Raw genomic sequence first — 27,129 nt, 5'->3', positions numbered from 1 at the left:
TTTACAGATAATTTTGTTTTTTACAAATTGAAGATTCGTGACAACCTTTCATTGAGCAGGTCTGCTGGCACCGTTTTTCCAACAGCATTTGCTGTGTCACATTTTGGTAATTCTCACAATATTTCAGACTTTTTCATTATTATTATATTTTTTATGGTGACCTGTGATCAGCAATCTATGATGTTTCTATTGTAATTGTTTTGGGGTGCCACGAACAGTGCCCACGTAAGACTGTGAACTTAATTGGTAAATGTGTGTGTTCTGACCATTCCACCAATTAGCCATTCCTCCGTCTCGTTTCCTCTCCTTGGACCTCCCTATTCCCCGAGACACAACAGTATTGAAATTAGGTCGGTTGGTAACCCTACAGTGGCCTCTAAGTGTTCAAGTGAAAGGAAGAGTCACACATCTCTCACTTTAAAAACTAGAAATGATTAAGCTTAGTGAGAAAGACATGTCAAAAAACAAGATAGGCCAGAAGCTAGGTTGCTTGTACCAAACAGCTAAGTTGTGAAAGCAAAGGAAAAGTTCTTCAAGGAAATGAAAAGTGCTACTCCAATGAACACACGAATCATAAGATAAGTGAAACAGCCTTATTGCTGATATGGAGAAAGTTTGAGTGGTCTGGATAGAAGATCAAATCAGCCACAACATTCCCTTAAGCCAAAGCCTAATCCGGAGCAAGGCCCTGACTCTCTTCAACTCTGTGAAGGCTGAGAGAGGTGAAGAAGCTGCAGAAGAAAAGTTTAAAGCTAGCAGAGGTTGGTTCTCGCAGTTTAAGGAAAGAAGCCCTCTCCATAACATAAAAGTGCAAGGTGAAGGAGCAAGTGCTGATGTAGAAGCTGCAGCAAGTTATCCAGAAGATCCAGCTAAGATAATTCATGAAGGTGGGCTACACTAAACAAGAGATTTTCAATGTAGACAAGACAGCCTTATATGGGGAGAAGATGCCATCTAGGACTTTCATAGCTAAGGAGGAGAAGTCAGTGCCCGGCTTCAAAGGACAGGCTTTCTTGTTAGGGGCTAATGCAGCTGGTGGCTTTACGTTGAAGCCAGTGATCATTTACCATTCTGAAAACTCTAGGGCCCTTAAAAATTATGCTCAATCTGCTCTGCCTGTGCTCTGTAAATGAAACAACAAAGCCTGGATGACTGTACATCTGTTTGCAACATGGTTCACTGACCATTTCAAGCCCACTGCTGAGACTTACTGCTCAGAAAAAAAGATTCCTTTCAAAATGTTACTACTCATCGACGGTGCTCCCGGTCACCCAAGAGCTCTGATGGAGATATACAAAGAGATTTTCATGTCTGCCAACACAACATCCGTTCTGTAGCCATAGATCAAAGAGTCATTTCTACTTTCAAGTCTTGTTCTTTAAGAAATACATTTTGTGAGGCTATAGTGAATCCTCTGATGCATCTGGGCAAAGTAAGTCCTTCTGGAAAGGATTCACCACTCTAGATGCCATGAAGAACATTTGTGATTCATGGGAGGAGGTCAAAATACCAGCATTAAGAGGAGTTTGGAAGAAGCTGACTGCAACCCTCGTGGATGACTTTGGAGGGGTTCGAGACTCCAGCGGAGGAAGTAACTGCAGATGTGGTGGATGTAGCGGGAGGACTAGAAGCGGAGCCTGAAGATGTGACTGAATGGCTGCAATCTCAGGATAAAACTTTAACCGATGAGGAGTTAACTTTTTACGACCAGCAAAGAAAGTGGCTCCTTGAGATGGTATCTACTCCTGGTGAAGATGCTGTGAAGATTGTTGAAATAACAACAAAGGACTTAGAATATTACATAAACTTAGTTGATAAAGCAATGGCAGGGTTTGAAAGGTCTGACTCCCAATTTTGAAAGAAGTTCTACTGTGGGAAAAATGCTATCAAACAGCATTGCATGCTACAGAGAAATTGCTCGTAAAAGGAAGAGTCAGTCAATGCAGCAAACTTCATTGTTCTCTTACTTTAAGCTGCCCCAGCCTTCTGCAACTCCCAAGCTGATCAGTCTGTAGCCATCAACATGGAGGCAAGAACTTCCACCAGCAAAAAAAGATTACAACTTGCTAAAGGCTCAGATGATGGTTAGTGGGTTTTGCCAATAAAGGATTTTTAAATTAAGATATGTACATCGTTTTCTTAGACATAATGCTATTGCACACTTAGTACAGTGTACAGTAAACATAATGCACTGGGAAACCAAAAAATTCGTGTGACTCATGGCAGTATTCACTGTATTGCAATTGATCTGGAACCGAAGCAGCTATATCTCCAAGGTATGCCTGTCCTAGATTGTGAACTGGGCCCTGTTCATGCTCTGTGACCTCATCCACCCACCTGGCTTCATCTGTCATCAGTACGGCATACATGGTGGTACTCGAAGTCATATTTGTGGTGCAGACTTTTTGGAGTTTCAAACCTGTATTTAAGTGCTCGTGGACAGAACTCCTGGATATTCTGTAGAGTTTTGAATTTTAGTATCTCCTAGGCAAAACTTATATTCTTGTAATTGTCATCCCACTGAGATGATCAGGCCAGAAGGTAGAGTCATCTTTTGTTCTGTCTTATCATCCTTAATCACAGACCAATTCCTATTCTTTTCTCTATATCCTATGTCCTAGAGATCCAGAGAAAAATAAATAAAAAAGAGTTCCTGTCCTCAGGGAGCTCTTAACTGGACTCGTGGCCAGTGGGACCTTTGGAGTTATTTCAAGGAGTCCTGGAATTAATTTTCTCATATATGTTTTTGCAGCCAGTGGAAACTTGAAGCATTTCGCTGACTAAAAAAATTAGAATGTTAGTGTTATCCTTTGTAACATCATTCTTTGCCAAAAACCTTTGTGCCTCCTGTAATGGAGCCAAACTCCTTGGCACAGGGCTTAAAGCTCCTCATGGGGCTTCCCTGGTGGCGCAGTGGTTGAGAGTCCACCTGCCGATGCACGGGACATGGGTTCGTGCCCTGGTCTGGGAGGATCCCACATGCCGTGGAGCGGCTGGACCCGTGAGCCATGGCCACTGAGCCTGCGCGTCTGGTCCCTGTGGTCAGCAACAGGAGAGGCCACAACAGTGAGAGGCCTGCGTACTGCAAAAAAAAAAAAAAAAAAAAAAGCTGCTCATGATCTGGTCTGGCCTCATTTTCACTTTCATCCTTAGTCACCTCTTTACTCCCCACAGCCAGTCCCCAAAGACACCACATGATTTCACTTCTTCATGCCCTTGCTCATGTTGTTCCCATTGCCTGAAATACCTTTTTCTTTACAACAAACCCCTGCTCATCCTCAGCACCCTGGTGAAGTCACCTTTCCTCCTTCCCTCCTCCCCACTTCTTACTCTCCCCTCTACCCCAAGGAAATACCTACTTCCCTTTCACTTATGCACATGCTTGTTATTATAGTTAACACATTGTGTTTTAGGTGTTTGTTTACTTATCCTTTTCTCCTACTAGACAGCGAACTATTTGTTGAATAAAGCATCAACATCATGTAACAATCATCTATCAGAATGCAGAGATTATTTCTCCCCTCTTCTCAGGCCACCTCTCCTGAGAATCTTCTTACTTGCAAAGTTGGAAATAGTTTCTCCCATTGCTGAGCTCCATTTCATAATCTCTTTCCCTCTCCTTTGCCTCTCTTTGGCACTTTACCTCTTTCTGCCCAGTTAATTTGATGAATGTCTAATATTGCTTTTAAAACTTAAGGTGATACATGTCTCATTTATCTTTGTAACTCTTGAAAAAGCTGAGCCAAGTGCAGAGTGCAGAGTGGCTACTCAAATTTTTAAATGCATGTCAGTGTTTTTAAAGGAGGAGGAAGACAACATACATGACTTTAAAAAAAATTTCTTTGATGTGAAGATACTGCTTCATAGTGTTCTCCCATGCTTGAGAGCTCTAGTCTTATTTTGTGCGTGTGTGTTTTAGTGTTAAATTAAAAATAATTATCACTATATGTGACATTAAAATTTATACTTGTAACATCCCTCTCAAATTCTATAAGTAGGTAGAATATAAATATACTAGCTCTGAAGGCAGTAAAAACTTCAAAGCCTTTCTTGGTCATATAGTCTGTGAGTTGTTTTTCAGGACTTTGAAATCTAATACCTACAAGGGATCTTAATAGTTCATCTGATTCCATGGTTTTCAAGCATTTTTCTTAATCAGTGGAACCCTTTTCTTGATAAAAGTATATGTGAATGCCTCCTCCAAAAAAGAGAAAAGATAAAACTGAAACTGGCTTTGTTGAATTGGGAGCCTCCTTGGCCTGTGTTTACCTGCTTTCTGTCTGAGGTGACCTCCAGGGCTGTGTAGAATATAGTTTGCAAACCCTTCATCTACTCTAATAAAGAATTTAATTCCATTTACAAGCTACCGTATTCCATTGAATTCAGTTTAATATTGATTATAAAACATGTCATGATAGCAGAACTGTTAAATGACTGGCAGAAAGTGAAATATACATAATATACATAAAACCACAGCTGTGAACATGTGAAAAAAATAAGCTGCTATGTTAACCTTGGCATGAATGGCTCTTTCAGTTTTTCTGGTCACTCTTAGCTTGCTAGTGCATTGAGTATAGTGTAGTGGTAGGCATTGATGCCTTATCTTTATGGGGTTTTTTTTAAAAGGTTTTTTTTTTTGATGTGGACCTTTTTTTTTTTAAGTCTTTATTGAATCTGTTACAGTATTGCTTCTGTTTTATGTCTTGGTTTTTTGGCCGAGAGGCATATGGGATCTTAGCTCCCTGATCAGGGATTGAACCTGCATCCCCTGCATTGGAAGGCGACGTCTTAACCACTGGACTGCCAGGGAAGTCCCTCATCTTTCTGTTTTAACAACAAAGCTTGTTTTGTTTGTTTGTTTGTTTTGGGTTTTGGTTGGGTTGTCTCTTCTTTAGTCTTCAATGGTCTTTTCTAGAAAGAATCCATTCTCCTTAGTTTTATAATAATACTTATGTTGTTTGAGCTCATTTCTCTTCCTAAAAGGAATTTTTGCCATATTTAATAATTTACAAAGTGGGTCTCCTTCCCTCATTTTAGATTGGTTGTACTCTTTCAGTCTCTTCAACAGGAGTGTGCTATTGGCATGTTATGTGGACAGTTCTTCTTTATGTGGGGCATATTTATAAGACCCATGGCCCTCTCACTAAATACCATGTTCATCTTTAGAGCCAACCCTCCTCTTCCACCACACACATTTCTAACTCCCTTGGTTGAGTACCAGTAAGTATTTGATTCTTGGCAGAGTTATTTTCAAGCCCAAACATTTTATTTTATCTTCTTTCTACAGACTTTTGCTTCTTAGATAAAAACAACCTGTTATCTAGTGCCTACTTTATGTCAGGCATTGAACTGGGCTTTTTCATATAAATTATAAGGGAAGTATTAGCTGTACTTTATGGGTGGGGAAACTGAAGATCAGAGATAATGACTTGTCAAGTTTCAGTGAAAGTTATAAATTATAAATTAGCTATAAATTATAGTTATAAATTAACAAAAGTAGTTTTATGATCCTTGCCATTGGACACTACTATATTGGGTTCACAGGGAAACTTTGGCTCCAGGTTGTTGGTACTTGGCAGAGTTTAGGGAGACTGCGGTATATGGTCCACAAGTCTTCTCCATTTCTGGAGTGTGTGGGAATGAGGGTCAGGCTGAGATTGGCAAGGTGACTCTTAGGTAATTGAGTAAATATCGGTGCTCCCCAAGGAATTCCTGCTTTCCAGGAGATATACAGTTCATGTAGGGCACTTGACCCTTGGAAAGGAGTAAGCAGCATGAGTGCTTGTCACCATTTTAGCCTTGGTACAAACATGCCTCCCCTCTTCCTAGTAGAGTACCGTCTTTCAGAGTTCCACAGGAGACAGACTTCCCTAGCGGTCCAGTGGTTAAGACTCCATGCTCCCAAATGCAAGGGGTGCTGGTTCAGTCCCTGGTTGGGGAACTGAGGTCCCACATGCCGCACCACACAGCCAAAATAAAACCCACCAAAAAAAAACACACCAAAAAACCCAAAGTTCCACAGGAGAGCTGTACCCCTGCGCTTGATGGATCCTTCTAAAGCACAGGGGTTCTAGTTGTGAAGTAGGCACTGAGGTCACGTGATACTCTGGTTATCATATGCTGATGAGGGTTTCTTCCACTTGAAATAGCTCTTCTTGTTAAATGGCTTCACGTGGTTCCTTAGGGACAATTCACATGTAGATTAAATACTTATATTCATTTAGTTTTCTCAGAGGTTAGAAATGGAACTTCCCTTATTAAGCTCCCAAATCATAATATATAATATAGTCCCACAGGTTAGGAAACTTAATGGGTGCTCTATGTAAACCACACAGTTTATTTCTTTAAACCTTTGTAAGTTCTTCTTTCAGCTTCTCCAGTCTATGGAATGTCCACCTTAACCAGGTAGTGCGGGGCTGCTCCTCCTCATTCTTTTTTTTTTTTTTTTGTGGTACGCGGGCCTCTCACTGTTGTGGCCTCTCCTGTAGGGGAGCACAGGCTCCGGATGCGCAGGCTCAGCGGCCATGGCTCACGGGCCTAGCCGCTCCGCGGCATGTGGGATCTTCCCAGACCGGGGCACGAACCCGTGTCCCCTGCATCGGCAGGTGGACTCTCACCCACTGCACCACCAGGGAAGCCCTGCTCCTCCTCATTCTTCTCCAACGTTTTAACTGATGATGTTGTAAAAGAAGCTCTGGTTTCATAGATGTCCTCTAGACTCTACACAGGTGTCTTCTGTTTAGATGCTGTTCTACTTGGCATTTCTACCAGCTCTTTTGCCCTTTTGCCTATTGACCCCACCTTTAAATGTCTCTCTTTTATGTTGCACTCAAAAAACCTGCTTCATTTGCTTCTAGAAGATCCTCAATAAGATACTCTCTGAAAAAGGAAGGGAGGGAGGGAGGAAGGAAGGAAGGAAAACCACCAGCAGCATCAGCCGCAAGCAGGCTCTTGCCAGATTAGAGCTCCTGGAGCAGTCAGCCAACATGGTGCCATTCTAGCCCCCTAGACATGTGTATCATCTAGCAACAGCCTGTGGAACAAAAACCACATTCACAGAAAAATAGACAAGATGAAAAGGCAGAGGGCTATGTACCAGATGAAGTAACAAGATAAAACCCCAGAAAAACAACTAAATGAGGTGGAGATAGGCAACCTTCCAGAAAAAGAATTCAGAATAATGATAGTGAAGATGATCCAGGACCTTGGAAAAAGAATGGAGGCAAAGATCGAGAAGATGCAAGAAATGTTTAGCAACGACCTAGAAGAATTAAAGAACAAATAAACAGAAATGAACAATACAATAACTGAAATGAAAACTACACTAGTAGGAATCAATAGCAGAATAACTGAGGCAGAAGAACAGATAAATGACCTGGAAGGCAAAATGGTGGAATTCACTGCTGCAGAACAGAATAAAGAAAAAAGAATGAAAAGAAATGAAGACAGCCTAAGAGACCTCTGGGACAACATTAAACGCAACAACATTCACATTATACGGGTCCCAGAATGAGAAGAGAGAAAGACCTGAGAAAATATTTGAAGAGATTATAGTTGAAAACTTCCCTAACGTGGGAAAGAAAATAGCCACCCAAGTCCAGGAAGCACAGAAAGTCCCATACAGGATAAACCCAAGGGGAATCATGCCAAGACACATAGTAATCAAATTGGCAAAAATTAAAGACAAAGAAAAATTATTGAAAGCAGTAAGGGAAAAATGACTAACATACAAGGGAACTCCCATGAGGAAAACAGCTGATTTCTTAGCAGAAACTCTACAAGCCAGAAGGGAGTGGCAGGACATATTTAAAGTGATGAAAGGGAAGAAACTACAACCAAGATTACTCTACCTGGCAAGGATCTCATTCAGATTTGACGGAGAAGTCAGAAGCCTTACAGACAAGCAAAAGCTAAGAGAATTCACCACCACCAAACCAGTTCTACAACAAATGCTAAAGAAACTTCTCTAAGTGGGAAACACAAGAAAAGAAAAGGACCTACAAAAACAAACCCAAAACAATTAAGAAAATGGGAATAGGAACATACATATCGATAATTACCTTAAACGTGAATGGATTAATGCTCCAACCAAAAGACACAGGCTCGCTGAATGGATACAAAAAGAAGACCCATATATGTGCTGTCTACGAGAGACCCACTTCAGACCTAGGGACACATACAGACTGAAAGTGAGGGAATGGAAAAAGATGTTCCATGCAAATGGAAATCAAAAGAAAGCTGGAGTAGCAATACTCATATCAGGTAAAATAGACTTTAAAATAAAGAATGTTACAAGAGACAAGGAAGGACACTACATAATGATCAAGGCATCAATCCAAGAAGAAGATATAACAATTATATATGCACCCAACATAGGAGCACCTCAATACATAAGGCAACTGCTAACAGCTATAAAATAAGAAATGGACCGTAACACAATAATAGTGGGAGACTAACATCTCACATACACCATTGCACAGATCATCCAAACAGAAAATTAATAAGAAAACACAAGCTTTAAATGACACAGTAGACCAGATAGATTTAATTGATATTTATAGAACATTCCATCCAAAAACAGCAGATTACACTTTCTTCTCAAGTGCGCATGGAACATTCTCCAGGATAGATCACATCTTGGGTCACAGATCAAGCCTCAGTAAATTTAAGAAAATTGAAATCATAACAAACATGTTTTCTGACCACAATGCTATGAGATTAGAAATCAGTTACAGGGGAAAAAATGTAAAAAACACAAACACATGGAGGCTAAACAGTAAGTTACTAAATACCCAAGAGATCACTGAAGAAATCAAAGAGGAAATCAAAAAATACCTAGAGACAAACGACAATGAAAACACAACAATCCAAAACCTATGGGATGCAGCAAAAGCAGTTCTAAGAGGGAAGTTTATAGCAATACAAGCCTACCTGAAGAAACAAGAAAAATCTCAAACAATCTCACCTTACACCTAAAGGAACTAGAGAAAGAAAAACAAAACCCAAACTTAGCAGAAGGAAAGAAACCATACAGATCACAGCAGAAATAACTGAAATAGAAACAAAACAGTAGCAAAGATCAATAAAACTCAAAGCTGGTTCTTTGAGAAGATAAAGTTGATAATCCATTAGCCAGACTCATCAAGAAAAAGAGGGAGAGGACTCAAATCAATAAAATTAGAAATGAAAAAGGAGAAGTTACAACAGACACCACAGAAATACAAAGCATCCTAAGAGACAACTACAACAACTCTATGGCAATAAAATGGACAACCTGGAAGAAATGGACAAATTGTTAGAAAGATATAACCTTCCAAGACTGAACCAGGAAGAAATAGAAAATATGAACAGACCAGTCACAAGTAATGAAATTAAAACTGTGATTAAAAATCTTCCAACAAACAAAAGTCCAGGACCAGATGGCTTCACAGGTGAATTCTGTCAAATATTTAGAGGAGAGCTAACACCCATCCTTCCTCAAACGCTTCCAAAACGTTGCAGAGGAAGGAACACTCCCAAACTCATTCTATGAGGCCACCATCACCCTGATACCAAAACCAGACAAAGATACTACAAAAAAAGAAAATTACAGACCAATATCACTGATGAATATAGATGCAAAAATCCTCAACAAAATACTAGCAAACAGAATCCAACAACACATTAAAAGGATCATACCCCATGATCAAGTGGGATTTATCCCAGGGATGCAAGGATTCTTCAATATACACAAATCAATCAATGTGATACACCATATTAACAAACTGAAGAAGAAAAACCATATGATCATCTCAATAGATGCAGAAAAAGCTTTTGACAAAGTTCAACATCCATTTATTATAAAAACTCTCCAGAAAGTGGGCATAGAGGGAACCTACCTCAACATGATAAAGGCCATATACGACAAACCCACAGCGAACATCATTCTCAATGGTGAAAAACTGAAAGCATTTCCTCTAAGATCAGGAACGAGACAAGGATGTCCACTCTTACCGCTATTATTCAACATACTTTTCGAAGTCCTAGCCTCGGCAATCAGAGAAGAAAAAGAAATAAAAGGAATACAAATTGGAAAAGAAGAAGTAAAACTGTCACTGTTTGCAGATGACATGATACTATACATAGAGAATCCTAAAGATGCCACCAGAAAACTGCTAGAGCTAATCAATGAATTTGGTAAAGTAGCAGGATACAAAATTAATGCACAGAAACCTCTTGCATTCCTATACACTAGTGATGAAATATCTGAAAGAGAAATTAAGGAAACACTCTCATTTACCATTGCAACAAAAAGAATAAAATACCTAGGAATTGGGCTTCCCCGGTGGCGCAGTGGTTGAGAGTCCACCTGCCGATGCGGGGAGCACGGGTTCGTGCCCCGGTCCGGGAGGATCCCACATGCCGCGGAGCGGCTGGGCCCGTGAGCCATGGCTGCTGAGCCTGCGCGTCCGAAGCCTGTGCTCCGCAACGGGAGAGGCCACAACAGTGAGAGGCCCGCATACCGGAAAAAAAAAAAAAAAAAAAACCTAGGAATTAACCTACCTAAGGAGACAGAAGACCTGTATGCAGAAAACTATAAGACCCTGATGAAAGAAATTAAAGATGATACCAACAGATGGAGAGATATACCATGTTCTTGGATTGTAAGGATCAATGTTGTAAAAATGACTAAACTACCCAAAGCAATCTACACATTCAATGCAATCCCTGTCGAATTACCAATGGCATTTTTTACAGAACTAGAACAAAAAAATCTTAAAATTTGTGTGAAGACACAAAAGACCCCGAATAGCCAAAGCAATCTTGAGGGGAAAAAACGGAGCTGGAGGAATCAGACTCCCTGACTTCAGACTGTTCTACAAAGCTACAGTAATCAAGACAGTATGGTACTGGCACAGAAATATAGATTAATGGAACAGGATAGAAAGCCCAGAGATAAACCCACACACCTATGGTCAAGCAATCTATGACAAAGGAGGCAAGGATATACAATGGAGAAAAGACAGTCTCTTCAGTAAGCGGTGCTGGGGAAACTGAACAGCTACATATAAAATGAAGTTAGAACACTCCTTAACACCATACACAAAAGTAAACTCAAAATGGATTAGAGACCTAAATGTAAGACCTGACACTATAAAACTCTTAGAGGAAAACATAGGAAAAACACTCTGTGACATAAATCACAGCAAGATCTTTTTTGATCCACCTTCTAGGTTAATGGAAATAAAAACAAAAATAAACAAATGGAACCTAATGAAACTTAAAAGCATTTGCAAAGCAGAGGAAGCTACAAACAAGATGAAAAGACAACCCTGAGAATGGGAGAAAATATTTGCAAACGAATCAATGGACAAAGGATTAATCTCCAAAATATATAAACAGCTCGTGCAGCTCAATGTTAAAAAAACAAACCAGCGAATCCAAAAATGGGCAGAAGGGCTTCCCTGGTGGCGCAGTGGTTGAGAATCTGCCTGCCAATGCAGGGACATGGGTTTGAGCCCTGGTCTGGGAAGATCCCACATGCCCCGGAGCAACTAGGCCCGTGAGCCACAACTACTGAGCCTGCACTTCTGGAGCCTGTGCTCCACAACAAGAGAGGCCGCGACAGTGAGAGGCCCGTGCACCGCAATGAAGAGTGGCCCCCACTTGCTGCAACTAGAGAAAGCCCACGCACAGAAACGAAGACCCAACACAGCCCAAAATAAAGAATTAATTAATTAATTAATTAATTAATTTTTAAAAAGGGCAGAAGACCTAAATAGACATTTCTCCAAGAAGACATATAGATAGCCAAGAAGCACATGAAAAGCTGCTCAACATCACTAATTATTAGAGAAATGCAAATCAAAACTGCAGTGAAGTATCACCTCACACCAGTTAGAATAGGCATCATCAGAAAATCTACAAACAACAAATGCTGGAGAGGGAGTGGAGTAAAGGGAACCCTCTCGCACTGTTGGTGGGAATGTAAATTGATACAGCCACTATGGAGAACAGTATGGAGGTTTCTTAAAAAACTAAAACTAGAATTACCATATGACTCAGCAGTCCCACTACTGGGCATATACCCAGAGAAAACCATAATTCAAAAAGACACATATACCCCAATATTCATTGCAGCACTGTTTACAATAGCCAGGTAATGGAACCAACCTAAATGCCCCTCAACAGACAAATGGATAAAGAGGGTATAGTACATACATACAATGGAGTATTGCTTAGCCATAAAAGGGAACGAACTTGGGTCATTTGTAGAGATGTGGATGAATCTAGAGACTGTCATACAGAGTGAAGTCAGAAAAACAAATACCGTATATTAACGCATGTATGTGGTACCTAGAAAAATGGTACAGATGAACCGGTTTACCGGGCAGAAATTGAGACACATATGTAGAGAACAAACATATGGGCACCAAGGGGGGGAAAGTGGTGGTGGGGGTGGGATGAATTCGGAGATTGGGATTGATATGTATACACTGATATGTATAAAATGGATAACTAATAAGAACCTGCTGTGTAAAATGAAAATTAAAAAAAATTCTTAATCTCTTTAAAAAAAGAAAACCGATACTCTCTGTTTCAGTTCTGATCTCTACATTCCTCCAGTATCAGAAATAGGAGTACCCCTTGAAAATAACAGATTTCTTTTTTGGTGAAAGAAATGCTATCCTAAGCTGATTGTGATATGTATGGGAAGTGTTTTTAGAAGGGACATTTCAATATGTAAATGAGGTCCAAAATCCTTAAATATGTTTACATTACAAGGTGTACATTAAGTTTAAAAGGCGATGGGCTATTTTGGCTTCAGAGAAGGAAGCCTGCAGGTTTGTACAGTCTAGTTGGTTGTACTGACACCAAGTGGTCATTTGTTTGGTGGTTGTGTCCAGGTAGTTCCTCAGGAGTCACAGGCAGTGTGAAGTGGCTCTACTGTTCAGATTAATCTCTAAAATGCAGTCATGTGGTCCTGAACCTCTATGAAGTGTGGAAATCAAGAGATCAGGTGAAACAGTGATAGATCTTCAAAGTGTAGTAAATAAAATATTTGTATGTCTAGGTACGAAGCATCAAATGTTTTAACTACTTGGAAATTGTAATGTGAGTAGTTTTAATGTGAACTGTTTGTGCTAACACTGTTTCCTTTATAATTAGTTGTATTATTTCTCAGTAGACCAAATATATAAGGGTTTGGTAGAAGTGCAAAAATATAATTTCAAAGCAACATCTTTTTTCTTATGGTAGCCAGAGCCATTTTGATAACGGAGATGTCTTTGATCTGGAATATTAGGTTCCAAGGATTCTGAATTTAAGGATCGACAGTTCCTTAAAAATTTTTAACCAAATTTAATTCTTTATTAACATCCATATACTTATTGTTAAACAGAAAATAAATTGTAAAACCACTGACCATTTAAAAAGTAAATATTTAGGCATAATTGCTTTTTAAAAAATATAATTCTTTGAGGCAACTGCTCAGAGCTCTTGGGGGAGGTGCGGAGCAAGGGCTGGCGGGCAGCTTGCGGGGTTGGGAGCGTGAGCAGGAGTGGCTGAGGAGCCGGCAGCAGCCACACGGCGGGCTTGGACCAATGCGGCTGAAGCTCCCGCAAACTTGGGCGCGCTCTCGCGCTGCTGCGCCAGCGGCCTGAGCGATGAAGATAGTGGTCCCCTGGACGCGGTTCTACTCCAACAGCTTCTGCCTGTGCTGCCATGTCTGCACCGGCACCATCCTGCTTGGCGTCTGGTACCTGATCATCAATGCCGTGGTACTGCTGCTTCTGTTGAGCGCCCTGGCTGATCCAGATCAGTATCACTTTTCAAGTTTTGAACTCGGAGGTGACTTTGAGTTCATGGATGATGCCAGCATGTGCATTGCTATTGCAGTTTCTCTTCTCATGATCCTGATCTGTGCAGTGGCTACTTATGGAGCATACAAGCAACACGCGGCCTGGATCATCCCTTTCTTCTGTTACCAGATCTTTGATTTTGCCCTGAACACCTTGGTTGCAGTCACGGTGCTTGTTTATCCAAACTCCATCCAGGAATACATACGACAGCTGCCTCCTGATTTTCCTTACAAAGATGATATCATGTCAGTGAATCCTACCTTGTTTGGTCTTTACTATTATTCTGTTTATCAGCATTATCTTTACTTTTAAGGGTTACTTGATTAGCTGTGTTTGGAACTGCTACCGATTCATCAGCGGCAGGAACTCCTCCGATGTCCTGGCCTCTGTTACCAGCTATGACACTACGGTGCTGTGCACCCCCGTATGATGATGCCACTGTGAATGGTGCCGCCAAGGAGCCGCCACCACCTTACGTGTCTGCCGAAGCCTGGAAGTAGGGTGTAGCTGAGAGTGACAGCTTGACTTTCATACATCAGGGCAGTAGGTCTTTAATTGTACTTCTGAGATGAGCTTCTGAGCTTATTTGTTGCTGAAATGCTACAGTTTAAAATTTTAGATGTTAAGTTGAAACTGTAGTTTGAAATCTATACTTTAGCTAGAGCACCGTGATAGAGTAACTGTAGAATTCTTTCTGTAGGGGGTGCGGTGGGCTCCCCTAGTCTTCGCTCAGCATTGAAACTACCCAACAATCCGGATGAACCTTTTGTCTGAGGAGGCTGTTGTACGTGCTGAGCCCCAGAGTTGAAGAATTTATGACACTTTTCTCTCCGTTCCCTCCTTTCTCTTTTGAACACGTAAAATAAAATCAAAATTATATGATGCTTAGACCATTCCAGTTTGTAGAACAAACCTTAGGAGAAGAGGAATGTTAATCGTGTAAGGAGTCCATATATACATATACATAAAACAAGAATTTCCTTAGATCCTTTATGATTTAAATTCAGTGACAATTTGAGTTTGCTGGTCAAGGATTTTGTCCATGGGCCAAATTGAAACCCTTTGTCGATTCCTGGCAGTGAGGACAGTCAGTTGCCACCCCGGTGGCTGCTCTTGTACACCCATGTCTGGGGTCACGGCGTGGCGTGTTAGAGGGGAACTGGTTGGTACTGTGTGGTATCAGGTTCTCCCTTTCTCCCAGTTTCCCATCCCTGCTCAGAGCCCCCTTTCACTAAGTGTTCTGCCCTAGCCTGACTCAGGGAGGACATCCATCAGCCTTTGTCAAGTGGAATTGCTGAAATGTATTTACCCAACAATCTGAAAAAAGGTTTTCTTCTCTCCCTGCAAGGCACATCCTACTACTTTGAACTTCTGAGTATGTCTCATCATCTTTTAAAATGAGTGTAAAACAGTCTTCAGAAAAATCGGACGTGGTCGGGATGCTTTCCTTGTAAAATGCCCTTATCTTGACTACCTGAATTTCAAGGGACTTTTATATATTCATATGTTCAGAAGTCACACCTCTCCTGTTTGTTCATTATTGAATGTGCTGTAAATGAAGTCATTTGGAGTTAAAGTGAGATTTGCCCACATCCAAGAAAAAAATAGATATATATAATTCTTATGTGTGTGTGTGCATTGGTAAGGGCTATAGCTTAGGTAGAATCTAGTTAAAAAGTGTTTCGTTATGTAGAGAGTATATCCCTATCATAGTAAAACATAAACACATAAAACTTCCTGTACTGCTTTGATTTTTTTTAACATCTTTATTGGAGTATAATTGCTTTACAATGGTGTGTTAGTTTCTTCTTTATAGCAAAGTGAATCAGTTATACATATGTTCCCATATCTCTTCCCTCTTGCGTCTCCCTCCCTCCCACCCTCCCTATCCCACCCCTCTAGGTGGTCACAAAGCGCTGAGCTGATCTCCCTGTGCTATACAGCTGCTTCCCACTAGCTATCTATTTTACGTTTAGTGGTGTATATACGTCCATGCCACTCTCTCAGTTTATCACAGCTTACCCTTCCCCCTCCCCATATCCTCAAGTCCATTCTCCAGTAGGTCTGTGACTTTATTGCCGTCTTACCCCTAGGTTCTTCATGACATTATTTTTCTTAAATTCCATATATATGTGTTAGCATACAGTATTTGTCTTTTTCTTTCTGACTTACTTCACTCTGTATGACAGACTCTAGGTCCATCCACCTCACTACAGATAACTCAATTTCGTTTCTTTTTATGGCTAAGTAATACTCCATTGTATATATGTGCCACATCTTCTTTATCCATTCATCCGATGATGGACACTTAGGTTGCTTCCATCTCCTGGCTATTGTAAATAGAGCTACAATGAACATCTTGGTACATGACTCTTTTTGAATTACGGTTTTCTCTGGGTATATGCCCAGTAGTGGGATTGCTGGGTCATATGGTAGTTCTATTTGTAGTTTTTTAAGGAACCTCCATACTCTTGTCCATAGTGGCTGTACCAATTCACATTCCCACCAGCAGTGCAAGAGTGTTCCCTTTTCTCCACACCCTCTCCAGCATTTATTGTTTCTAGATTTTTTGATGATGGCCATTCTGACCGTTGTAGTTTTGATTTGCATTTCTCTAATGATTAATGATGTTGAGCATTCTTTCATGTGTTTGTTGGCAATCTGTATATCTTCTTTGGAGAAATGTCTATTTAGGTCTTCTGCCCATTTTTGGATTGGGTTGTTTGTTTTTTTTTATATTGAGCTGCATGAGCTGCTTGTATATTTTGAAGATTAACCCTCTGTGAGTTGCTTCGTTTACAAATATTTTCTCCCATTCTGAGGGTTGTCATTTCGTCTTGTTTATGGTTTCCTTTGCTGTGCAAAAGCTTTTAAGTTTCATTAGGTCCCATTTGTTTATTTTTGTTTTTATTTCCATTTCTCTAAGAGGTGGGTCAGAAAGGATCTTGCTGTGATTTATGTTGTAGAGTGTTCTGCCTCTGTTTTCCTCTAATAGTTTGATAGTTTCTGGCCTTACATTTAGGTCTTTAATCCATTTTGAGCTTATTTTGTGTATGGTGTTAGGGAGTGTTCTAATCTCATACTTTTACATGTCCCTGTCCAGTTTTCCCAGCACCACTTATTATAATAATAATTATTTTTTTTTTGCGGTACACGGGCCTCTCACTGTTGTGGCCTCTCCCGTTGCGGAGCCCAGGCTCCGGACGCGCAGGCTGAGCGGCCATGGCTCACGGGCCCAGCCGCTCTGCGGCATGTGGGATCTTCGTGGACCGGGGCACGAACCCGTGTCCCCTGCATCGGCAGGCGGACTCTCAACCACTGCGCCACCAGGGAAGCCCCCAGCACCACTCATTGAAGAGGCTGTCCTTTCTCCACTGTACATTCTTGCCTCCTTTATCAAAGATAAGGTGACCATATGTGCGTGGGTTTATCTCTGGTCTTTCTATCCTGTTCCATTGATCTATATTTCTGTTTTTGTGCCAGTACCATACTGTCTTGATTACTGTAGCTTTGTAGTATAGTCTGAAGTCAGGGAGCCTGATTCCTCCAGCTCCATTTTTCGTTCTCAAGATTGCTTTGGCTCTTTGGGGCCTTTTGTGTTTCCATACAAATTGTGAAATTTTTTGTTCTAGTTCTTTGAAAGATGCCATTGGTAGTTTGATAGGGATTGCATTGAATCTGTAGATTGCTTTGGGTAATAGAGTCATTTTCACAATATTGATTCTTCCAATCCAGGAACATGATATATCTCTCCATCTATTTGTATCATCTTTAATTTCTTTCATCAGTGTCTTATAATTTTCTACATACAGGTCTTTTGTCTCCTTAGGTAGCTGTATTCCTAGATATTTTATTCTTTTTGTTGCAGTGGTAAATGGGAGTGTTTTCTTGATGTCACTTTCAGATTTTTCATCCTTAGTGTATAGGAATGCCAGAGATTTCTGTGCATTAATTTTGTATCCTGCTGCTTTACCAAATTCATTGATTAGCTCTAGTGGTTTTCTGGTAGCATCTTTAGGATTCTCTATGTATAGTATCATGTCATCTGTAAACAGTGACAGCTTTAGTTCTTCTTTTCTGATTTGGATTCCTTTTATTTCCTTTCTTCTGATTGCTGTGGCTAAAACTTCCAAAACTATGTTGAATAAGAGTGGTGAGAGTGGGCAACCTTGTCTTGTTCCTGATCTTATGGAACTGAAATGGTTTCAGTTTTTCACCATTGAGCACAACGTTGGCTGTGGCTTTGTCATATATGGCCTTTATTATGTTGAGGAAAGTTCCCCCATGCCTACTTTCTGCAGGGTTTTTATCATAAATGGGTGTTGAATTTTGTCGAAAGCTTTCTCTGCATCTATTGAGATGATCATATGGTTTTTCTCCTTCAGTTTGTTAATATGGTGTATCACGTTGATTGATTTGCGTATATTGAAGAATCCTTGCATTCCTGGAATAAACCTCACTTGATCATGGTGTGTGATCCTTTTAATGTGCTGTTGGATTCTGTTTGCTAGTATTTTGTTGAGGATTTTTGCATGTATGTTCATCAGTGATATTGGCCTGTAGTTTTCTTTCTTTGTGACATCCTTGTCTGGTTTTGGCATCAGGGTGATGGTGGCCTCGTAGAATGAGTTTGAGAGTGTTCCTCCCTCTGCTGTATTTTGGAAGAGTTTTGAGAAGGATAGGTGTTAGCTCTTCTCTAAATGTTTGATAGAATTTGCCTGTGAAGCCATCTGGTCCTGGGCTTTTGTTTGTTGGAAGATTTTTAATCACAGTTTCAATTTCAGTGCTTGTGATTGGTCTGTTCATATTTTCTATTTCTTCCTGATTCAGTCTTGGCAGGTTGTGCATTTCTAAGAATTTGTCCATTTCTTCCAGGTTGTCCATTTTATTGGCATAGAGTTGCTTATAGTAATCTCTCATGATCCTTTGTATTTCTGCAGTGTCAGTTGTTACTTCTCCTTTTTCATTTCTAATTCTGTTGATTTGAGTCTTCTCCCTTTTTTTCTTGATAAGTCTGGCTAATGGTTTATCAATTTTATCTTCTCAAAGAACCAGCTTTTAGTTTTATTGATCTTTGCTATCCTTTCCTTCATTTCTTTTTCATTTATTTCTGATCTGATCTTTATGATTTCTTTCCTTCTGCTAACTTTGGGGGTTTTTTTGTTTTTCTTTCTCTGATTGCTTTAGGTGCAGGGTCAGGTTGTTTACTCGAGATGTTTCCTGTTTCTTAAGGTGGGATTGTATTGCTATAAACTTCCCTCTTAGTACTGCTTTTGCTGCATCCCATAGGTTTTGGGCCGTCGTGTCTCCACTGTCATTTGTTTCTAGATATTTTTTGATTTCCTCTTTGATTTCTTCAGTGATCACTTCGTTATTAAGTAGTGTATTGTTTAGCCTCCATGTGTTTGTACTTTTTACAGATCTTTTCCTGTAATTGATATCTAGTCTCATAGCATTGTGGTTGGAAAAGATACTTGATACGATTTCAATTATCTTAAATTTACCAAGGCTTGATTTGTGACCCAAGATATGATCTATCCTGGAGAATGTTCCATGGGCACTTGAGAACAATGTGTATTCTGTTGTTTTTGGATGGAATGTCCTATAAATATCAATTAAGTCCATCTTGTTCAATGTATCATTTGAAGCTTGTGTTTCCTTATTTATTTTCATTTTGGATGATCTGTCCATTGGTGAAAGTGGGGTGTTAAAGTCCCCTGCTATGAATGTGTTACTGTCGATTTCCCCTTTTATGGCTGTTAGTATTTGCCTTATGTATTGAGGCGCTCCTGTGTTGGGTGCATAAATATTTACAGTTGTAATATCTTCTTCTTGGATCGATCCCTTGATCATTATGTAGTGTCCTTCTTTGTCTCTCATAATAGTCTTTATTTTAAAGTCTATGTTTTCTGATATGAGAATTGCTATTCCAGCTTTCTTTTGGTTTCCATTTGCATGGAATATCTTTTTCCATCCCCTCACATTCAGTCTGTATGTGTCCCTAGGTCTGAAGTGGGTCTCTTGTGGACAGCATATATATGGGTCTTGTTTTTGTATCCATTCAACCAGTCTCTGTCTTTTGATGGGAGCATTTAATCCATTTACATTTAAGTTAATTATCGATATGTATGTTCCTATTCCCATTTTCTTAATTGTTTTGGGTTTGTTATTGTAGGTCTTTTCCTTCTCTTATGTTTCTTGCCTAGAGAAGTTCCTTCAGCATTTGTTGTAAAGCTGGTTTGGTGGTGCTGAACTCTCTCAGCTTTTCCTTGTCTGTAAATGTTTTAATTTCTCCATCAGATCTGAATGAGATCCTTGCTGGGTAGAGTAATCTTGGTTGTACGTTTTTCTCCTTCATCACTTTAAATATGTCCTGCCACTCCCTTCTGGCTTGCAGAGTTTCTGCTGAAAGATCAGCTGTTAACCTGATGGGGATTCCCTTGTGTGTTATTTGTTGTTTTTCCCTTGCTGCTCTTAATATGTTTTCTTTGTACTTAATTTTTGATAGTTTGATTAATATGTGTCTTGGCGTGTTTCTCCTTGGATTTATCCTGTATGGGACTCTCTGTTCTTCCTGGACTTGATTAACTATTTCCTTTCCCATATTAGGGAAGTTTTCAACTCTAATCTCTTCAAATATTTTCTCAGTCCCTTTCTTTTTCTCTTCTTTTTCTGGGACCCCTATAATTCGAATGTTGGTGTGTTTAGTGTTGTCCCAGATGTCTCTGAGAGTGTCCTCAGTTCTTTTCATTCTTTTTTCTTTATTCTCCTCTGCAGCAGTTATTTCCACTATTTTATCTTCCAGGTCACTTATCCGTTCTTCTGCCTCAGTTATTCTGCTATTGATCCCTTCTAGAGTATTTTTAATTTCATCTATTGTGTTGTTCATTGTTGCTTGTTTCCTCTTTAGTTCTTCTAGGTCCTTGTTAACTGTTTCTTGCATTTTGTCTATTCTATTTCCAAGATTTTGGATCATCTTTACTATCATTATTCTGAATTCTTTTTCAGGTAGACTGCCTGGTTCTCTTTATTTGTTAAGTCTGGTGGGTTTTTATCTTGCTCCTTCATCTGCTGTGTGTTTTTCTGTCTTCTCATTTTGCTTATCTTACTGTGTTTGGGGTCTCCTTTTTGCAGGCTGCATGTTTGTAGTTTCCGTTGTTTTTGGTGTCTGTCCCCAGTGGCTAAAGTTGGTTCAGTGTGTTGTGTAGGCTTCCTAGTGGAGGGGACTAGTGCCTGTGTTCTGGTGGATGAGGCTGGATCTTGTCTTTCTGGTGGGCAGGTCCACGTCTTCTGGTGGTGTGTTTTGGGGTGTCTGTGGCCTTATGATTTTAGGCAGCCTCTCTGCTAATGGGTGGCGTTGTGTTCCTGTCTTGCTAGTTGTTTGGCATAGGGTGTCCAGCACTGTAGCTTGCTGGTCGTTGAGTGAAGCTGGGTGTTGGTGTTGAGATGGAGATCTCTGGGAGATTTTCGCCATTTGGTATTACGTGGAGCTGGGAGGTCTCTTGTGGACCAGTGTCCTGAAGTTGGCTCTCCCACCTCAGAGGCAGAGCACTGACTCCTGGCTGCAGCACCAAGAGCCTTTCATCCACACGGCTCAGAATAAAAGGGAGAAAAAGTAGAAAGAAAGAAAGAGAGGGAGGGAGGAAGGAAAGAAGGAAGGAAGGAAGGGGATAAAATAAAACTAAGTTAAAATAAAGTTATTAAAATAAAAATTATTAAGAAAAAAAATTTTTTATAAAAACAAAAACGGACGGACAGAACCCTAGGACAAATGGTGAAAGCAAAGCTATACACAGAAAATCTCACAGAAGCATACACATACACACTCACAAAAAGAGGAAAAGGGGAAAAAATAATATATCTTGCTCTCAAAGTCCACCTCCTCAGTTTGGGATGATTCGTTGTCTTTTCAGGTATTCCACCGATGCAGGGTACATCAAGTTGATTGTGGAGATTTAATCCGCTGCTCCTGAGGCTGCTGGGAGAAATTTCCCTTTCTCTGCTTTGTTCGCACAGCTCCCGGGGTTCAGCTTTGGATTTGGCCCCGCCTCTGCATGTAGGTCGCCGGAGGGCGTCTGTTCTTCGCTCAGACAGGACGGGGTTAAAGGAGCAGCTGATTAGGGGGCTCTGGCTCACTCAAGCCAGTGGGGAGGGAGGGGCACAGATGCAGGGCGAGCCTGCAGCGGCAGAGGCCAGCGTGACGTTGCATCAGCCTGAGGCATGCCGTGCGTTCTCCCAGGGAAGCCGTCCCTGGATCACAGGACGCTGGCAGTGGCGGGCTGCACAGGCTCCCGGGAGGGGAGGTGTGGATAGTGACCTGTGCTCCCACACAGGCTTCTTGGTGACGGCATCATTGGCCTTAGCGTCTCATGCCCGTCTCTAGGGTCCGTGCTGATAGCCGTGGCTCGCGCCCGCCCATCTCTGAAGCTCCTTTAAGCAGCGCTCTTAATCCCCTCTCCTCGCGCACCAGGAAACAAAGAGGGAAGAAAAAGTCTCTTGCCTCTTCGGCAGGTCCAGACTTTTTCCCAGACTCCTTCCCGGCTAGCCGTGGTGCACTAACCCCTTCAGGCTGTGTTCACGCAGCCAACCCCAGTCCTCTCCCTGCATCCCACCGAAGACCGAGCCTCAGCTCCCAGCCCCGCCCGCCCCAGCGGGTGAGCAGACAAGCGTCTCGGGCTGGTGAGTGCTGGTCGGCACCAATACCCTGTGCAGGAATCTCTCTGCTTTGCCCTCCGCACCCCTATTGCTGTGCTCTCCTTCGTGGTTCCGAAGCTCCCACAGTCTCTGCCCGCAAAGGGCTTCCTAGTGTGTGGAAACCTTTCCTCCTTCACAGCTCCCTCCCACTGGTGTAGGTCCCATCCCTATTCTTTTGTCTCTATTTATTCTTTTTTCTTTTGCCCTACCCAGGTACTTGGGGAGTTTCTTGCCTTTTGGGAGGTCTGAGGTCTTCTGCCAGCGTTCAGTGGGTGTTCTGTAGGCGTTGTTCCACGTGTAGGTGTATTTCTGATGTATCTGTGGGGAGGAAGGTGATCTCCGCGTCTTACTCTTCCGCCATCTTGCCCCTCCTCACTTATGTGACAATAATTTTACTGTGCATCATTGGATTAATGACTTTTCTTGTGAGGAGAAGGGAAGAGCATTATCATATTAAATGAACATATTTGATCATATGATGCATTTTGATTTCAGAAATATTAAAAATGAGGTGAAAAGTAAGACTTACAGTGGAGGAGATATGTCCATTTCCCCGTCAGAAAAAATGTTTACATATATGCTGAAATTGTTTCAGATGAGTAATTCTTAAGGTTTTACTGAATTGTTATGTGATGGGAATTTTTAATAAGTGCTGTTGTGTACTCTTGCCACTGAAAGAGACCACAACATGTCTCTTATAAAATCAGGAAGCAAGCATAATTGCTTTCTATTCAAATCATGGTAAATATCTAAGTAATCAGTACAGCAGTCCCCCCCTTGTCCTTGGGGGAACATTTCAAGACCCCCAGTGGATGCCTGAAACCACGGATAGTGATGAACCCCATATATACTGTGGTTTTTCCTGCACATACATACCTATGATAAAGTTTAATTTATAAATTAGACACAATAAGAGATTAACAATAACTAATAATAAAATAGAGCAGTTATAACAATATGCTGTAATAAGAGTTATGTGAATGTGGTCTCTCCCTCCCTCTCTCCTTCTGTCTCTCTCTCTCAAAATATTTTATTGTTTATATTCACCCTTCTTGTGATGACGTGAGATGATAAAATACCTACAAGGAAGATCATTTGCTCTGGGTGATCCTGGATCATCAAGCCATGACAATGTGAATGGTTGGATATCAGGAGCAGATGATGTCGATGGTTGGGGGTTCTGGGTGGGATGGAGTGGGAAGGCATGAGATTTCATCACACCACTTAGAATGGTGTGCAGCTTAAAACTTATGAATTGTGTATTTCTGGAATTTTCCATTTAGTATTTTCAGATTGAGGTTGGCCTTGGGTAACTGAAACCACAGAAAACAAAACTGTGGGTGTGGGGGCTATATAACTACTGAAAAATATGTGGTTTTTTTTTTTTTAACAGAATGGTGATTAGTGTCTAAAGTAATTGAAGTATAGGGCTTTTAAGCTTTATCTGGTATCTTAAGTTTTATGATGCACTTTATATTCTTTAATTATTGCTCGAAATGTAGCTGTTATTTTATTTTTTAAAACCTCCTATTAGGGGCTTCCCTGGTGGCGCAGTGGTTGAGAATCTGCCTGCCAATGCAGGGGACACGGGTTCGAGCCCTGGTCTGGGAAGATCCCGCGTGCCGCAGAGCAACTAGGCCCGTGAGCCACAATTACTGAACCTGCGCATCTGGAGCCTGTGCTCCGCAACAAGAGAGGCCGTGATAGTGAGAGGCCCGCGCACTGCGATGAAGAGTGGCCCCCACTTGCCGCACCTAGAGAAAGCCCTCACACAGAAACGAAGACCCAACACAGCCATAAATAAATAAATAAATAAATAAATAAATAAATAAAAATTTTAAAAAAACACAAAAACCTCCTATTAGTCTTGCAGTTAACTGTAGGAATTTTTGAAGAGGGTATCTTTTTACTGAAAAGCAAATTCCATTCTCTTCCTGTAATGATGCTTTGACATTAGCCGCACAGTGCTCTAATGAGTTTTTCCTTGGAATGGCAAAGATATTTATCACTTAGAAATTAGTTCATTCTGTAATCTTTGTCTTGAAAAAAAAATCCCTTTTTAAAAAACCCTCTTGGGCTTCCCTGGTGGCGCAGTGGTTGAGAGTCCGCCTGCCGATGCAGGGGATACGGGTTCGTGCCCCGGTCTGGGAGGATCCCATATGCCGCGGAGCGGCTGGGCCCGTGAGCCGTGGCCGCTGGGCCTGCGCGTCCGGAGCCTGTGCTCCGCAAGGGGAGAGGCCACAACAGTGAGAGGCCCGCATACCACAAAAAGAAAAAAAAAAAAAAAAAAAAAAAAAAAAACCCTCTTAATTTTTGTCCTTTTAACTTTAAAGAGCTTATGGTTTCCTTTCTTTACAAAGAGAACGTCAATGTCAGACATTTGGCTCCAGGTAGGAATGCTTTGAGCCTCTGGATTTTACTTGGTTGTGATCAGTGTCCTTCCAGTTTCCTCTTATGACTTCTAAGAGTTTTGCTTGTACTTTGTTTTGAGATGGTCTTGAAAGTAATTGAATTCTACAGTGAGTCAGGCTTTGGCTTAGTAGCCACTTCAAAGTCATTTTTTCCTTTTTTAGTTTTACAATTGTCTTTTGTATTTAGAAATCAGAAGTGAATAGGAAAGCAGACCTTATCTGACCTAAGTCTTACTAAGACTTTAAAGAACATTTAATAATACATTTTATTTAACTTGGTATAGCCCAAATAGTATCATTTCAACGTGTGCCTGTAGTTCCACTTCAAGCACTCAGTAGCTACATGTGGCTAGTGGCCTGCAGCTCTGTAAACTCTGGTATGTTGTACCAATTTTTTTTGTTTTCTGTAACAAATTGTGTAGAATTAGTGGCCATCCTCTAAAGAATTTGCTACTGAAACCTTCTGGGCCTGGAGAGTTCTTTTTTTTTTTTTTTTTTGGCGGTACGCGGGCCTCTCGCTGCCGTGGCCTCTCCCACTGCGGAGCACAGGCTCCGGACCATGGCCCACGGGCCCAGCTGCTCTGCGGCATGTGGGATCCTCCCAGACTGGGGCACGAACCCATGTCCCCTGCATCAGCAGGCGGACTCTCAACCACTGCGCCACCAGGGAAGCCCTTTCTTTTTTTTAATTATTTATTTTTGGCTGCATTGGGTCTTCCTTGCTGCACGTGAGCTTTCTCTAGTTGCAGCGAGCGGGGGCTACTCTTCGTTGCAGTGCGTGGGCTTCTCATTGTGGTGGCTTCTCTTGTTGCGGAGCATGGGCTCTTGGTGCACGGGCTCAGTAGTTGTGGCTTGTGGGCTCAAGAGCCCAGGCTCTGTAGTTGTGGTGCACAGGTTAGTTGCTCTGCGGCATGTGGGATCTTCCCGGACCAGGGCTCGAACCCATGTCCCCTGCATTGGCAGGCGGATTCTTCACCACTGAAGCCCTTCAGTTTATTTTTATAGTTATAGATTTGTTCAGGTTATGTTTCATCTTGGGTGACTTCGCGTACTTTCAAGGAATTGATCCTTTTCATTAAATCATTGAATTTATGTGTGTAGAATTGTTTGTACTATCCTTTATTATCGTTCTAATGCTTTCTGTGTCTGTAGTGATAACCCTCTCTTATTCTTGATATTCTGTGTCTCCTTTCTTTTTTTGTTTAATAATCTTGATAGATTTCTTAATTTTAAGAAAACCAGCTTTTGGTTTCATTGATTTTCCTCTGTTTTTCTGTTTTCAGTTACATGGATTTTTGCTTTTTATTCATTATTATTTTTTTATTTTATTTTATTTTCTATTTTTTTGGCTGTGTTGGGTCTTCATTGCTGTGTGCGGGCTTTCTCTAGTTGCGGCGAGCGTGGCAACTCTTTGTTGCGGTGCGTGGGCTTCTCATTGTGGTGGCTTCTCTTGTTGCAGAGCACGGGCTCTAGAGCACAGTCTCAGTAGTTGTGGCGCACAGGCTTAGTTGCTCTGCGGCGTGTGGGATCTTCCCAGACCATGGCTCGAACCCGTGTCGCTGAATTGGCAGGCGGATTCTTAACCACTGCACCACCAGGGAAGTCCCTGGATTTCTGCTCTTAATTTTATTATTTCCCTCCTTCTGCTTGACTTGAGTTTATTTTTTTCTTTTTCTAGTGTCTTAAGATGGAAGCTTGGGGTCATTGATTTGAGACCTTTCTTTTATAATATAGGTATTTAATATTATTCTCTTAGTCTGTTTGGGCTGCCGTAATAAACTACTATAGACTGGGTGGCTTGTAAACAACAGAAATTTATTTCTTACATTTCTGGAGGCTGGGAAGTCTGAAATAGAGATGCTGGCAGATTCAGTGTCTATTGAGGGCTAGTCTCCTACTTCATAAGGTGGCCTTCTTGCTGTATCCTTTCTGGGATGTTTTTTAATAAGGATGCTAATGCCATTCATGAGGGCTCTACCCTCAGGACCTAATCATCTCTCAGAGGCCCAACTTCAAAATACACTCACATTGGGGATTAAGTTTCAAAATAAAAATTTGGTGGGGGGGGATACAAATGTTTAGTCTATAACAACTGTAAATTTCCCTCAGAATGCTGCTTTTAGCTGCCTACCATAAATTTTGAAATACTGTATTTTCATTTTCATTCAGTTCAAAGTATTTCC

General features: G+C 41.1%; 1 protein-coding gene and 1 pseudogene across 3 annotated transcripts in view; both read left to right on the top strand.

Annotated features, from left to right (window-relative positions):
• ILRUN (inflammation and lipid regulator with UBA-like and NBR1-like domains) overlaps positions 1-27,129 on the top strand; it is a 119,436-nt gene that overhangs the window by 46,332 nt on the left and 45,975 nt on the right. The gene's annotated exons all lie outside the window — the stretch shown is intronic.
• On the top strand, positions 13,646-14,388 carry LOC308623234 (lysosomal-associated transmembrane protein 4B-like; annotated as a pseudogene). The gene has a single exon. The product of its transcript is annotated as a lysosomal-associated transmembrane protein 4B-like (transcript).

This window comes from Mesoplodon bidens (assembly GCF_964165515.1).
Source record: "Mesoplodon bidens genome assembly, chromosome: 10".
Taxonomy (NCBI): domain Eukaryota; kingdom Metazoa; phylum Chordata; class Mammalia; order Artiodactyla; family Ziphiidae; genus Mesoplodon; species Mesoplodon bidens.
This window is presented reverse-complemented; position numbering and strand designations above follow the sequence as displayed.